The 15,477-nt window shown below is 41.4% G+C and overlaps 1 protein-coding gene and 1 non-coding gene across 2 annotated transcripts in view; both read right to left on the bottom strand.

Moving 5' to 3' along the window:
• PACS1 (phosphofurin acidic cluster sorting protein 1) overlaps positions 1 to 15,477 on the bottom strand; it is a 178,288-nt gene that overhangs the window by 82,520 nt on the left and 80,291 nt on the right. The window lies entirely within an intron of this gene.
• LOC115936403 (small nucleolar RNA U13) lies at positions 12,636 to 12,740 on the bottom strand. Its single transcript, XR_004071893.1, has one exon. It is a non-coding gene; the product is annotated as a small nucleolar RNA U13 (small nucleolar RNA).

The following is a 15,477-nucleotide window of genomic DNA, read 5'->3' as shown; positions in this document are numbered from 1 at the left end:
AAATCTGTAAATTCACACAATCAAAAGCTATCCAGCAATGAAAGTGAATGAACTAAGCTTAAGCTGCAGAAGACTACCTATAATATTGTACTATATCAAATTCAAAACCAAGCAAAAATAAACGATTAATTGTGCAGGGAAATACATATAGAGTAAAACTTTAAAAAAGAAGATGAAACCTAAATAAAGTGAGGCTGGGATATTTGAAGGAAACAAGGCAAGGATGTCTAGTGCATGGCAAATGAAGACAGATGTAAGATGTGACATCAGGCTGTGCATGGTGGCTCACGCCTGTGAGCCCAGCACTTTGGGAGGCCAAGGCAGGTGGATCACCTGAGGTCAGGAGTTCGAGAGAGCCTGGCCAACATGGTGAAACCCCATCTCTACAAAAAATACAAAAATTAGCTGGGTGTAGTGGCGGGCACCTGTAATCCCAGCTACTCGGGAGGCTGAGGCATGAGAATCGCTTGAACCCGGGAGGCAGAGGTTGCAGTAAGCCGAGACCATGCCATTGCACTGCAGCCTGGGTGACAGAGTAAGACTCTGTCTCAAAAACAAAACAAACAAACAAACAAACAAAAAGATGTGAGGTCAGAGGCAAACGGAGGCTGGACTATGCAGTAGGGACCTTTATTTTGTTTATGATGGAAAGCCACTGAAGAATTATAAACAAAGGGGTGATAGAAAATGATTTGTGCAAGATCACCCTGCTGCTAGGTGAATAATGGACAAAGAAAGGGGAGAGTGGAAACAGGAAAACCAGTTAGGAGGCTGTGGCGTGGCCCAGGAAAGGCAGGAAGAAGTTTGTTCTGAAGTAGTAGTAAAGCTGGATTTAAGTGTGGAACTCAGGAACACTGATAGAACTGACAGGTCTTGCTGATGATGAACTGAAGCAGGAGGATCCTTTAAGCCCAGGAATTCAAATCCAGCCTGGGCAACATAGTGAGATCACTGTCTCTTAATACATATATATTTTTTACCCTTAATACATATATATATAAATACCCACAGGGTATGGGGCAAATAGAAAAACTCCAAGATGTTTCTGGGCTTTTGGCTTGAGCAACACGGTGGATGGATGGTGGTGCTGTTTAATCAGACAAAGGAGACTGGGAGAAGTTTTGGAGTAAATAGGGCAGAAAAGTCAGGACATGCAAGTTTGAGACATCTTACATATCTGAGTAGAAAACTGAATTACTATTAGGCCAGCTGCTTATGAGTTTTGATCTCAACGGAAAGATCAGCCTAGAGAGACAGATTTAGGAGTCGAGGCATAGAGATGGTATTTAAAGCAATGGGATTGGCTAAGATCTTCCAGAGGAGAGTTCAGGTAGAAAAGAGAATAGGCCAAGAATGGGACCCTGGGTATTCCAAGGCTTAGAGGTCTGGCAGAGGAGAAAAGTTCAGCAAAGGAAACTGAGGAGCTGCCGATGAGGGAGGAAAACCAGAAGGACACGCCTTCACAACTTAGAGAAGAAAAGTGGTCGAGAAGATGTGTCAGATGCTGCCAAGGAGTGGAATAAGCTGAGAACAGAAAACTCATCACCGGATCTGGCAGAATGAAGAATACTGGTGACTACAATAGTAGACATTTCAGTGGAGCAGGAAAAACATTTGACTAAAGGATCTTTCCTTCTTAGGAAGACAATCAGTTGCAGATGAAAGTGAGGACACAGGACAAGATTTCAAGCTGCAATAAAGGGCATGCTGTACAGCAGAAGGAACCTGCACCTGCAGCTTGATCTCCACACTGGCCAGCAGTAAGGCCACCAACTCAATTTCTAGCACAGCTTGTTAAGATGTTGGGATCACATGTTCTCTAAGATCTCTTGTGGTTCTGAGGATTCCCTGTTAAGAGAGAAGTGAAGTTTCACCTGAGAATATAGGGAAGAGATGTGAAGGGGGACCTGAATGTAATGTCAACGAACTATAAACAATGTTTTAAAACTGTTATTTAAAAAAAATTTTAGAAGGCCAGGTGTGGTGGCTCACACCTGTAATTCCTGCACTTTGGGAGGCTGAGGCAGGAGGATCACTTGAGCTCAGGAGTTCAAGACCAGCCTGGGCAACATAATGAGACTTCGTCTTTACAAAAAAAAAAAATACATATATATATTATATATATATAATATATACACATATATATATGTATTAAGAGACAGTGATCTCACTATGTTGCCCAGGCTGGATTTGAACTCCTGGGCTTAAAGGATCCTCCTGCCTCAGCCTCCCCAGTAGCTGGGACTATACTCACAAATGAAAAAATTTTTTTTTAAATAGATCTGGTGTCACTCTAGAACTACATACAGGACAAATGACATAGCACACAAGTGCCCAGAAAGGTTCAATTATGTCCTACCATGTCATTACCCCAGGGTCACTGTGCTATTTTTGAAATCATATAGATCAGGAGTTGATCTGTATCTCCTCTGTAACGAGACTTGAGTGATGAACTGAAAAACGCACATGGAAGAAATCATTAACTCTACTGTAGAGTTCGAAAGCTGCACGGTAATACCCAGAGGCTAAATATGAAGATTTCTGCTCTTTTTCCCAATTATGGAGGCATTAAATCCAGATTCTGCCACTTCCCATGAACCAAAAAGCCAGGACGGGAAACACCAACTTGTGATTTCACTCTTTTTCCTTTCTTACTTGCATTCTCTCCTCACTTGAGTCCCCTCCCACAAAGTTCAGCTTCTGACAGTCTTACAATGCTTAAACAGAGTAAGAAAACTGCAATTTGGACTCAAGATGTCTTTCTCTACAAAGACAATTAACATTTTTTAAAAATAGGTCACGGAGGCCGAAACAACTTGCTATTTTACCTTTAAATGGTACATTTTAAAGCATTGTACAATCAGCTGGGGTTTTTTGACCAGAGATAATTCCATCTTTCTCTGATCTCCCTATCTATCCCACCTCAAAGCAAGACCTATATTTTGCTTTAGAAACAAACAGCTGCACTCAGAGAGAGAAAACAAAATAATCCTTAGACATTCCTGATAAAGGACTTCACAGACAGAAAATACCATTATCTTACTGTTTGAAACCAGAAGACTTTGATTCAAATAACAATACACGTCACATCATAGCTACCTATTCAAAGATCTTCCACCTTGTAAAGAAGAATTCTGGGATATGAATGAACATCTTTAAGTCTACTGTTGAGACCCCAATACAGGAAGTATAAATTTTAGACCTAAGATCTGAATAATCATCTAGCTTTGTATCAGAAATGTTAGCAGCAATACAAAAACAAAGCATGGTTTCCAGGTAATTATACATGCTGGGTGTGACTGAGATACTGGGATAGGACAGCATCAGGTCAGACTACCAATAACTTTTTTTTTTTTTTTTTTTTGAGACAGGGTCTCACTCTGTCGCCCATGCTGGAGTGCAGTGGAGCAATCTCAGCTCACTGCAACCTCTGCTCACCTCGTTCAAGCAGTTCTCTCACCTTAGCCTCCCTGAGCAGCTAAGACTACAGGCACGCACCACCACACCCAACTAATTTCCGTATTGTTTGGTAGAGATGGCATTTCACCATGTTGGCCAGGCTGGTCTCAAACTCCTGACCTCAAGTGATCCAACCACCTCGGTCTCCCAAAGTTCTGGGATTACAGGTGTGAGCCACCACACCTGGCCACCAGTAACTATTTTTAAGGAGAAACTGCAATAAACTTTTTTGTATTAATAGGAAATGAGACTTACTTGTATCACTTTCAGATTTCTAGTTATTCTCCAATGGCAAATTTAATAACCATACTCAGTCTTCAGATTTTCCAAATAAAAAGGGTCATTTTATTATACCCATCAGGATTGCTGATATCTAAAATGGTATCTTTGACTTCTCCAACCCCACATTTACTGCGGATAAAATTTTAACATTGCTTACTTGGTTTCACATAATAGACGCATTAGTCTTAGCAAATATATTTTTGCATATGTACATAAAATAATTTTCCCATTGACAACTTCCAATTATGCCTTATTTTCATCTCCTAAAGCTGCCACAACAAATTACCGCAAACTTGGTGGTTTAAGACAACCATAATTTATTCTCTCATAGCTCTGGAGACCAGAAGAGCAACACCAAGGTGTAGGCAGGGCTGTGTGGCCTGTAAAGGCTCTAAGGGAGCATCCTGCCTGGCCCCTTCCATCCCCAGTGGCTGCTGGGAATCCTGGGCATTCTTGGCCCTGTCACTCCAACCTTGGCCTCTGTCTTCACATAGCCTTTCTCCCGTTTCTATGTCTGAAAACTCTCTCTCCTTCCTCTTATAAGAACATCAGGCCAGGCGCGGTGGCTCAGGCCTGTAATCCCAGCACTTTGGGAGGCCGAGGTGGGCAGATCACCTAAGGTCAGGAGTTCTAGACCAGCCTGGTCAACATGGAGAAACCCTGTCTCTACTAAAAATACAAAAATTAGCCTGGCGTGGTGACGGGTGCCTGTAATCCCAGCTACTGGGAAGACTGTGGCAGGAGAATCACTTGAACCTGGGAGGCAGAGGTTGCGGTGAGCTGAGATCGCACCACTGCACTCCAGCCTGGGCGACAGAGACACTGTCTCAAAAAACAAAAACAAAAACCACCACCACCACCAACAGAAAACATCAGTCATTGGATTTCAGGTCTGTCTTCAATCCAATATTATCTCATCTTCAAAGGCTCTCAATCCAAATAAGGTCACATTCCTAAGTACCAGGGGTTACTTGAGGGCCAATATTCAACCCACTACACCAATTAATATCCGTCAGGTTGGGCTCCTAAAATAATGCGTGTTTGCCTCTCATGGCAATCATCACATTCCTCCTGGAATCCAACCTGGCTGTGGAAAAGCTATTATTTATAGGAAGTCAATAGGGAATCTCTCGAGGCTGTGAATGCTCATTCTCTAATTTATCTGTTTTGCAAATCAGAGTAAGGGTTTTTCCGTAGGAAAAAAAAATGTAGCCAATTGAATTTCTACTTACTTTTCTGGCTGAGATTTAAAGTGGGAATTTATTCATTGTCCCAATGAAATTAGAGTAATAGGATCTTTTTTTATTACCCACAATATAGACATTCTTATCTTTTACTTGAGTTTTAAACCATGGATTTATTCACTTTTTTTTCTAATTGCCCAGGAAGAAATTATTTTCCAGTTAGCTAGGGGGAACTAAGATTCCATCCACTCTACTTCAGTTTCCTTTCTCCACTCTAGTGCCTTCTTTATTTTTATTTATTTGGTGTTTTTATTTTTGTTTTAGAGATAGACTCTTGCTCTGTCCCTCAGGCTAGAGTACAGCAGCGTGATCTTGGCTCACTGAAGCTTTGAACTCCTGGGCTCTTATGATCCTAACTCCCTCAGCCTCCTGAGTAGCTGAAATGACAGGTACATGCCACCACGCCCGGCTAATTTTTTTTTAGTGCCTTTCAGCCATCTGCCAGTCATGCAAATTACATATTTGTGTATGTTTGTTTATCCCCTGTAGTACTTCTTGCCTGCCGGCACCACTCATTAGTGCCATATATATATATTCTCTATTTCAGAGGCTGATGAAATTTCTTTAAACTTTGGCCATACACACAGACAGAATAACAACAACAACACAAACACATACACTTACCTCTGCCTCGCCTATTCTAGATGCTCTACATATATTAGCATCTTTTATCCTCACTAAGTGAGGGGTACTATTAGCCACATCTTACAGATGAGGAAACTGAGAGAGATGAACAGAGATTAGTAAACAGTGGGACCTGAATATGAACCCAGGTAGGTGGCTCCAGAGTCCATGTTCTTAACCACAATGCAAGCAAGACTGCCTTGAGGATGTGCCCAGATGCTAACACTGTTCTATTAGTGGTGAGGTGATAGATGAGTTTTTAAAAAATGCTTTTTGGTCAGGTGCGGTGGCTCACACCTATAATCCCAGCACTTTGGGAGGCCGAGGCAGGAGGATCGCTTGAGCCTAAGGAGTTCAAGACCAGCCTGGGAAACATAGTGAGACGTCATCCCCACCCTCACTCCCCTGCCAATAAAAAAAAAAAAAAAAATCAGCCAGGCATGGTGGCACATGCCTGTAGTCCTAGCTACTTGGGAGGCTGAGGTGGGAGAATCACTCGAGCCCAGGAGATTGAGGATACAGTGGTCATGTTAGGGCTACCATACTCCATCTTGGCCAAGGGACCTCATCTCAAAAAAAAATAAGCTTTTCTATATATCCCACATTTCCTATAAAGATCATGCATTAATTTTTTTAATCAGGAAAATATATTTTTAAACAAAGCTTTCGCAATTTGTGGGGTGTAACATCATACTGGCAAACATATAACACTATAAGCCAGATACTGTTATGTGCAATGTATATAATTTAATCCTCAAAACAATTATAATCTTTATTTTATATTTGAGAAAACTGAGGTGCAGAAAACTTCAGTAGTTTACCTGAGGTCACGCAGATAGTAGGTGTCAGCCAGGATCTAGCACCAATCTGTGTTAACTAGGTTAGGCTGCCTAAATTAGATATAAAACTTCGGTGTCAAACTCCAATTTGAATTACAGTCACATTGCGCTAATGTGTTGAAGAACAGAGACCATGTCCAACTCTTAATGAATCTAACTCCTAGCACAGTGGTTTAAAAGAAAACAGGAAATGTGTAGCTTATTTAATTAAACTATAACCTTTACCATTCAATATAAATATACTAAGGGGAGAAAATAAATCTGCTTCACCACACTAAGTATTAAAAAACCCAAGTGTTATCATTCTAACAGACTTCTTAACTGGACAATACTAACCCAGATTAAAGCGCATTTAAATTACCCCTTTCTAAACAGTGTCACGAATGCAGAATATTTTCTCCCTCTGCCGCTGGATGAGCTGGGCATGTTGCCAGATCTTTTTCTAATTAGGTCCTGTGGTTAATTTCTTAATCTGTTAGCATTTCCTTACAGCTTGTTAACTGTAAAGATAGCTGGACTTTTTCCACTGTTTCTGTGAAAGTGGAGTAATCTTCCATGTCAGTCTCATAAGGGTGGATTGATCAACACTAAACAGCTGCCATCCTACATTTACCAGATCAGCAAATACCACCCGCTCCCCCACCCCCAAAACTGAAAAACCTACGACAATCTCTTGGCCAGGCTGTGGGGAAGCAGGCACTGGTACCTAGCTTGTGGGAATGTAACTGGCACACCCCTACGGAGGGCAGTTTGGTAATGTCTCCCCACCTTGCATATGCACATACTCTTTGACTCAATATTTCTTTTTTTTTTTTGAGACTGAGTTTTGCTCTTGTTGCCCAGGCTGGAGGGCAATGGCGTGATCTTGGGTCACGGCAACCTCCGTCTCCCGGGTTCAAGTGATTCTCCTGCCTCAGCTTCCTGAGTATCTGGGATTACAAGTATGTGCCACCACGCCCAGCTAATTTTGTATTTTTAGTAGAGATGGGGTTTCTCCATGTTGGTCAGGCTGGTCTCGAACTCCCGACTTCAGGTGATCCACCTGCCTTGGCCTCCCAAAGTGCTGGGATTATAGGCGTGAGCCACCACGCCCGGCCGAGACCCTGCATTTCTGAAAACACTTTTCACTCTTGATTTGACAGTTTGACTAGGTGTAGAATTACAGACTGAAAATTTTCCCATCAGGCTTTAGATGGCATTCATCTATTATCTTATAGATCCCAGTGCTATTGTTAACTGGTCTAATGTCACTTGTTTTAGATCATTTTTATGTGACTTTTCTCTCTGATGCCTTTAAAATTTGTCATCAGTGTCACAAAATTTCATGACAATGTACTCTGTTGAGGGTCTTTTTCATCACTTTTTTCATTCTGGACACTGGGTGAGCTCTTATCCATCTGAGACATTTTTGGGGAAAACCTCTTATGTTGCTTTTTAAATAATGCCTTGTCCTTCATCTTTCTAGAACTCCAATAGTCAGATGTTGGATCTCCTAGATATCCTTTAATTTTCTTTTTTCTTCCAACTTATTGTCTGTTATCTTTGACCAACTGCTTTACTTTACTCTCTCTGCCACCCAGGTTGGAGTGTAGTGGTGTGGTCATAGCTCACTGCAGCCTAGAACTCCTGGGCTCACACAATACTCCCACCTCAGCCACCCAAGTACTTAGAACTAGGGGTGTGCCCCACCATACCCAGTTAGTTTTTTCTGTTTTTGTAGAGACAGGGTATCATCACCATATTGCACAGGCTGGTCTTAAAGTCCTGGTCTCAAGTGAGCCATCTACATTGGCCTCCCAAAGTGTTGGAATTACAGTTGTAAGCCACCACACCCGGCCTATCTTCCAACTGCTTTACTGCAATCTTCACTTAGTGAGATTTTTCAATTCTCAAGAACATTCTTGAATAGTTCCTTTACATGGCATCCTGCTCTTGTTTCCTTGATGTAACATCTTATCTCTGAGGAATTTGTTTTTCAAAGTGCAGGCTGGGCACAGTGGCTCACATGTGTAGTCCCAGCACTTTGGGAAGCCAAAGCTGGTGGATCACTTGAGCTCAGGAGCTCGAGACTAGTCTGGACAACATGGCAAAACCTTGTCTCTACAAAAAATACAAAAAAATTAGCCTGGTGTGGTGGCGTGTATCTGTAGTCTCAGTTACTCGGGAGGCTGAGGTGAGAAGATCACTTGAGTCCAGGGGAAGGAGGCTGCAGTGAGCCAAGACGGTGATCATGCCACTGCACTCCAGCCTGGGCAACAGAGCCAGACCCTGTCTCAAAAAACAAAAGAGGTGCTAAAGAGCTAACTAGAAATTCTATGTGGATGAGCACCGCTTGCTTCCTGTGGGACCTCACAGCATGTGATGGGATAAGGAAATTCTAAATACCTAAGTTAGGTTTTTTTTTTTTCCCATAGGCTAGTCAATTTCCCCAGACAGAAATGTGATAATGTCCTGGCTGAGGGGCTTATAAATGAGTATTCCAGGAGCCAAGGATGGGTCAGTTGCTCTGAGGTCTTTCAATGTCTTGGTGGGCAGAGATGGTGCCTGTGATAACAAGTCCCACAGCCAAGACAGTAGGAGCCAAGACAGGAAGGTAGGTGGAAAGATCTGGCTGAATATGCAGACTTCAACTTCATCTACTATTTTGGGTAAGAAACCTGCCTCCCACCCTCATTTATAACAGGGTTTCCCCAGGTTAGACTTTGACACACATATTCTTTGGGGATGGGGATCTGCGGTGCTAACTCTTTCACATTCAGACTTTCAACTCATTTTCCTGTTTTCAGCCCCAGTGTATATCCTATATTCACAGGTACCTAAAACTTATCTCAGAACATGGCCCACGTGCGGCTGAAAACAGGATTGCTTCCTGTTAGCTTTCTCCACTGCAAATACTTAGTGGAGCAGATGAAGTTGAAACCTAAATGACTCATCATATATGCACCTACATTTCAGTTTTCAAAATTTTGTAGGGAAAAATTCTGGCCCACTGGGATCTCCTCTCCCAATCTCTTCATCCTTATAGATTTGTAATTTTTTAAACGAAAATTCCTTTACTGTCATTTTAGTGGGGTTGGGGAGGGAGGAAATATAATCCATCTCATTTCTCCATCTTTTCTAAAAGTCTCTCCTGACCCTGAAGACATCTGTTCATTTGTCATTGGTCACAACTTGGTAACATGTACCATCCTACGTAATTGAGGGGAGACAAAATTATCAAACAAAGCAAAATGACCAGAACTTGGGGTCAGAACATTCTTCCTAGAAGAACATCACCACAAAGAGGAACCTGATACCTGAACAAGAAAGAGGTTCTAGGAAAGAGAATAAACAACCCAAAGTATAATCATCACCTATAGAGTGAATACTGAATAGCTGCCTTTATTAAACCATGGAAAGATTTTTTTTTTTTTTTCGAGACAGAGTCTCGCTCTGTCGCCCAGGCTGGAGTGCAGTGGCGCCATCTCGGCTCACGCAAGCTCCGCCTCCCAGGTTCACGCCATTCTCCTGCCTCAGCCTCCCGAGTAGCTGGGATTACAGGTGCCCGCCACCACGCCCGGGTAATTTTTTGTTATACGCTGTCTCAAAAAACAAAAGAGGTGCTAAAGAGCTAACTAGAAATTCTATGTGGATGAGCACATTTCAATTTAGCATTCATTTATTTTATGGTATGTGCTTTTTGTATCCTACTTAGAAAATCTTTTCACACCCAGAAGTCACATGAACGTCTTCCCCTATAATTTTTCCAGAAGCTTTATAGTTTTAACTCGTTTAGGACTTTGGTCCGTTTTGAGCTTTCTGGGCAGCGTATAAGGTATGGGTTAATGTTCGTTTTCTTCCACACAGATATTTAGTTGCTGCTGTACCATGTGTTGAAAAGATATTCCTTTCCCCATTGAATTGCCTCAGGACCTTTGCTGCAAATCAATTGTCTATTTACGTGTGGATCTCTTTCTGGATTCCATCTTCTCATTTATGTACATGTCTATTATTTTGCCAGTATCACAGCCTTGCGGTGCTGTAGAAGTCAGTCCTCAATTTTTGCTGGCTTTGCTAGTTTTAAGTACTCTGCATTCCATACACATTCTAGAACCAGCTTTTCAATTTCTACAACAAAAATACGCAGAAATTTTGATTGAGAATGTATTGAATCTACAGATGAATTTGTAGAAAATGGATTATGTTTATGATACTGAGATTTCCAATCCACGAGCCTATTTATACTAATATTTTGTAGTTTTCAGTATGTAAGTTTTACATACATTTTGTTAAATTTATCCCTAGTACTTCATGTATTTGGATGATATGGCAAGTGGAATACTATAAAAATTTTTTTCCAGTTATCTGTTTTTTTGGTATTCTGACCAAAACATAAATGGTTTTCTTGATATACTGACCTTGTACTCTTACAGTAGTGAGATCCTACTGTATCTTGCTAAACTCACTTACCAGTCCTAGTAGCCTTTCTATTTTTATTTTTAGAGACAGGGTCTCACTCTGTTGCCCAGGCTGGAGGGCAGTGGTGCTATCATAGCTCACTGCAGCCTTGAATTCCCAGGCTCAAGCAATTCTCCTGCCTCAGCCTCTAGAGCAACTAGGACTACAGGTGTGCACCACTACAATAAGCTAATTTTAAAAACTTTTTTGCAGAGATGGGATCTCACTATGTTGCCCAGGCTGGTCTTGAATTCCTGGCCTCAAGCAATACTCTTGCCTTGGACTCCCAAAGCACTGGGATTACTGACGTGAGCCACTGCACCTGGTTCAGTATTTTGAAGCTCTGTTATCAGGGACATACACATTGAAGATTTTTATAGCTCTGTAAGATACTGACCCTTTTATCATTATAAAGTATCCTTAATCTCTAGCAATATTCCTCATCTTAAAATTTATTTCATTTGATGTTAATATCGCCACTTCAGCTTTCTTATGTGTATTCTTTTCATGGTATAATCTTTTTCCATCCTTTTACTTTTAACCTGTGTCTCTGTGTTTAAAGTGTGTCTCTTCTAAGCAGGTAAAATGTACAAATCTTACGACAGTAAATTTCCATTTGCCCTGCCCCATCTTAGTGCTACTGTTGTCATAATTACACCTATATATATATTATGTTTAAAAGGTTTTGTTTGTTTGTTTTGAGACAGTCTTGCTCTGTCACCCAGGCTGGAGTGCAGTGGTGCCATCTCGGCTCACTGCAAGCTCCGCCTCCCGGGTTCACGCCATTCTCCTGCCTCAGCCCCCAGAGTAGCTGGGACTACAGGTGCCCACCACCATGCCCGGCTAATTTTTTGTATTTTTGGTAGAGACAGGGTTTCACCGTGTTAGCCAGGATGGTCTCGATCTCCCGATTTCGTGATCCGCCCACCTGAGCCTCCCAAAGTGCTGGGATTACAGGCGCGAGCCACCGCGCCTGGCCAGGTTTTTTATTTTTTAGGTAGAGAAAAGGTCTCACCATGTTGCCCAAGCTGGCCTCAAACTTCTGGGCTCAAGCAATCCTCCCACCTTGGCCTCCCAAAGGGCTGAGATTACAGGTGTGAGCCACTGTGACCAACCTATATGTACATTATAAACCCAGCACTACAGTGTTATAAAATCTTTAAAATCTTGTTTCTTATGTCACCAGCAGGCACAGTGGCACACGCCTGTAGTCTCTGCTACTCAGGAGGCTGAAGCAGGATGATAGCTTGAGCCCAGGAGTTCAAGGCTATAGTGCATCATAATTGTCCTTGTGAATAGCCAACACACTCAAGCCTGGGCAACATAGTGAGACCCCCATCTCAAAAAAAACACATATGTATCTTAAAGAAATTAGAGAAGGAAAAAAATCATAGTCTTTTATATTTACCTACATATTTACTATTTCCAATGCTCTTCATTTCTTCCTGTAGATGAGTTACCACCTGGTATCATTTCCCTTCATTCTGAAAACTTCTTTTAGTGGAAGTCTGCTGGTGATGAATTCTCTCGATTTTTGTTTTTCTGAAAATGTCTTTAGCCCTCATTTTTGAAAATGTGTTTCTCTGGATACTGGATTCTTGGTTGACGGTTTTTCTCTCAGTATTTGACTATACTGTTCCAGTGTCTTCTGGCCTCCTTCGTTTCTGATGAAAACTCAGTCACATTTGTAACACTGATCCCTTTTATGTAATGTGTCACTTTTCTCTACCTGCTTCCCCTCCCCATGCAAGTTCAGAGATGTAATGTGCTGATGTTGTAACAAGGTTCAGAGGGTGGCACACCTCACACGCATGCATGAACACCCAATCGTCACACTCATGAGCTGCAAAGGGATCTCTATCTGCTTTTAAGATTTTCTTTTTATCTTTGGTTTCAGCAATTTGACTATGATATGCCTATGAGTGCTTTTTCTTTGTGCTCAGACTCCACTGAACTTCTTGAATCTATAGTGTTTTCTACCATATTTAAGAAGTTTGGGGATATTATTTCTTCAAATATTGTTTTTTGCCTATTTTTCTTTTCCCTTTCTAAGACTCCAAGTACACTTATATTAGGCTACCTGATATCGTCCTACAAGTCTCTGAGGCTCTACTCACTTTTCTTCAATCTTTGCTCCTCTCTTCATTGGATGGGATAATTTCTATTGATCTATCTTCAACGGCACAGATTCTTTTTTCTGTCATTTCAAAACCGCTGTTGAGCACATCTAGTGAACTTTTTTTTTGAGACATGTTGTCAGCCAGGCTGGAGTGCAGTGGCACAATCACAGCTCACTGCAGCCTCGATCTCTTGGGCTCAAGCGATCCTCCCACCTCAGCCTCCCAAGTAGCTGGGACTACAGGCACATACCATCATGCCTGGCTCATTTTAAAATTGCTTTGTAGAGGTGGGGTCTCACTATGTTGCCCGGGCTCGTCTCAAACTCCTGAGCTCAAGTGATCCTGCTGCCTTGACCTCCCAAAGTTGTGGGATTATAGGTGTAAGCCACTGCACCCGGCCTCCAGTGAGTTTTTATTTCAGCTATTACTTATTTGAGCTCTACAACTTCCATTTTTTCACTTTCCATTTCTTTGTTACAATTTCTCTATCTGTTCACTTATTTTTCCTTTAATTCTTTGATCATAGGACAGTGGCTTTGCAGTCTGCCTGCAAAATCCAACACTGTACCCACTTAGATGCTCAGAGTCAGTCTCTACTGACTGCTTTTCTTCCTGAGTATGAGTTAGACTTTCCACTTTATTTACATGTCTAGTAATTGTAGATTGAAAACTTGGCATTGTAGATAAGATGTTATAGCAACTCTGGATTCTACTGTGTTCTTCTGAGAACTTTCTCTTTTTATATTCTAGTAGGCAGTTAACTTGCCTGGATTCAAACTGCAAACTGTCTCTCCTGTCGTATGAAGCAGCTGCTATCTCTGCTCAGCTCTTACAACGTCTAGCCTAGCTCCCTGGGGTCTCCCATGCTTCTGTGTAATCTGGCAGACAGCCAGGGATTTAGGCTGATCATACTCAGATTTAGGGGCTCACACTCTGTGACTTTTGTGTTCTTGTGATTTCCTCCTAAGTTTTCAGCTGCTTGGGCAATATTAGGGTCTTTCCTCTGAACCCCAAGCCAGTAAGGCTTCAGCTTTCCACTGCTTCACTGCTCAGTTTAGGGATATACTGTTTTAAAAAGCATGAACCTCACAGATCTCATCTAGTATAGGTCTGTCTTTTAAGGGTAGATTCCTCTCTAGCCTCTGCCTGCTTGCTTTGTTTCATTGGTTGGCTGGTTTTTATTTTTGTTTTTGTTTTGCTGGGCTCCCTGGGATGTCACTATACATTTAGAGTTTAATAGTCAACCAGGAATTTGGACAGTTTTCACTCAGATGTGGGGCCTCACGCTTTCTGTAGTCCTCTTTTGTTTCCAGGATTCCCCCCTGAACTTTCCAGCTTCTCTTCCATCCCTGACTTCTCTTCTTTGGCACCTCTCATCTGTAAGGCTGCAGCTTTCCACTATAATTTCTTTCTACTGAAACCACCATGGGTACTGATGCATAACCTCTGGCAAAAAAAGTCACAAACTTGCAATTCTTGCTCCTTCTATTATAGTGTTTCAGGAGTCAATTCTCCTCAGGTTCTAGGGACAGCTTTTGGATGCTTTTAGTTGTTTCTTATATTTTACCCAGATCTTTCAATTGTTATCTGTAGGAGGGTTTATGCAACCACTTCACTCAATCTCCCTTAATGGAAATTTCCTCTAATCCAACAGAAAGTAATTTACTTTTTGGATTTTTAAATATAACACCTTACTTTTAAAGGCATAGTGCTATAAACAAAACATTTAAAAGTAACACGTTTTCAAGTAATGAACAATAACACTTCAGTGGCAAAGTCCTAATTGTCTTTAGAAATTTATTAGATCAAATATTCCAAATGTTGCATGTGATAAAGTCATATAGCAAAGGTAGAAAGGCTTAAAATGTTTCTCTTTTTTTTTCTATTTTAGTGAAAAGGAAACAACATAAAAGAAAAAGAATAGCTCAGTTAGATATAGGAATTCTGTTCCTAGAAACAGAATCTGTTTCCTGCCTAGAAGTCAGCAAAACCCAGTCTGTTCTACATTTAGTAACTGGAGAAGATGGGAAAAGCTAGAGCTCTTTGTTTCGGTTTTGTTTTGGTTTTGTTAGTCTCAATGGTTATTTTTGGGAGAAAGAGAAAGAACGTACGTCAGTGGATCAAATAACTGTATATAGATTACTGTATTGGATTCCAATTGCTGTAGAGAATAATTACTATTTTATATGTCTTTAATAAAGTATAAATATTCACAGATGGTCTGCTATGTGCAAAGCACTATATGATAGGAACAGAGAGGGGGATGTGGGGGGAGAAACTGAACAAATATGAATAAGATCAGTTTTGGCCGAGCGTGGTGGCTCAAGCCTGTAATCCCAGCACTTTGGGAGGCCGAGACGGGTGGATCACCTGAGGTGGCAAGTTCGAGACCAGCCTGACCAACATGGAGAAACCCCATCTCTACTAAAAATACAAAATTAGCCAGGTGTGGTGGTGCATGCCTGTAATCCC

This window comes from Gorilla gorilla, chromosome 9 (genome assembly GCF_029281585.2).
Source record: "Gorilla gorilla gorilla isolate KB3781 chromosome 9, NHGRI_mGorGor1-v2.1_pri, whole genome shotgun sequence".
In the NCBI taxonomy this organism is placed as follows: Eukaryota; Metazoa; Chordata; class Mammalia; order Primates; family Hominidae; genus Gorilla; species Gorilla gorilla.
This window is presented reverse-complemented; position numbering and strand designations above follow the sequence as displayed.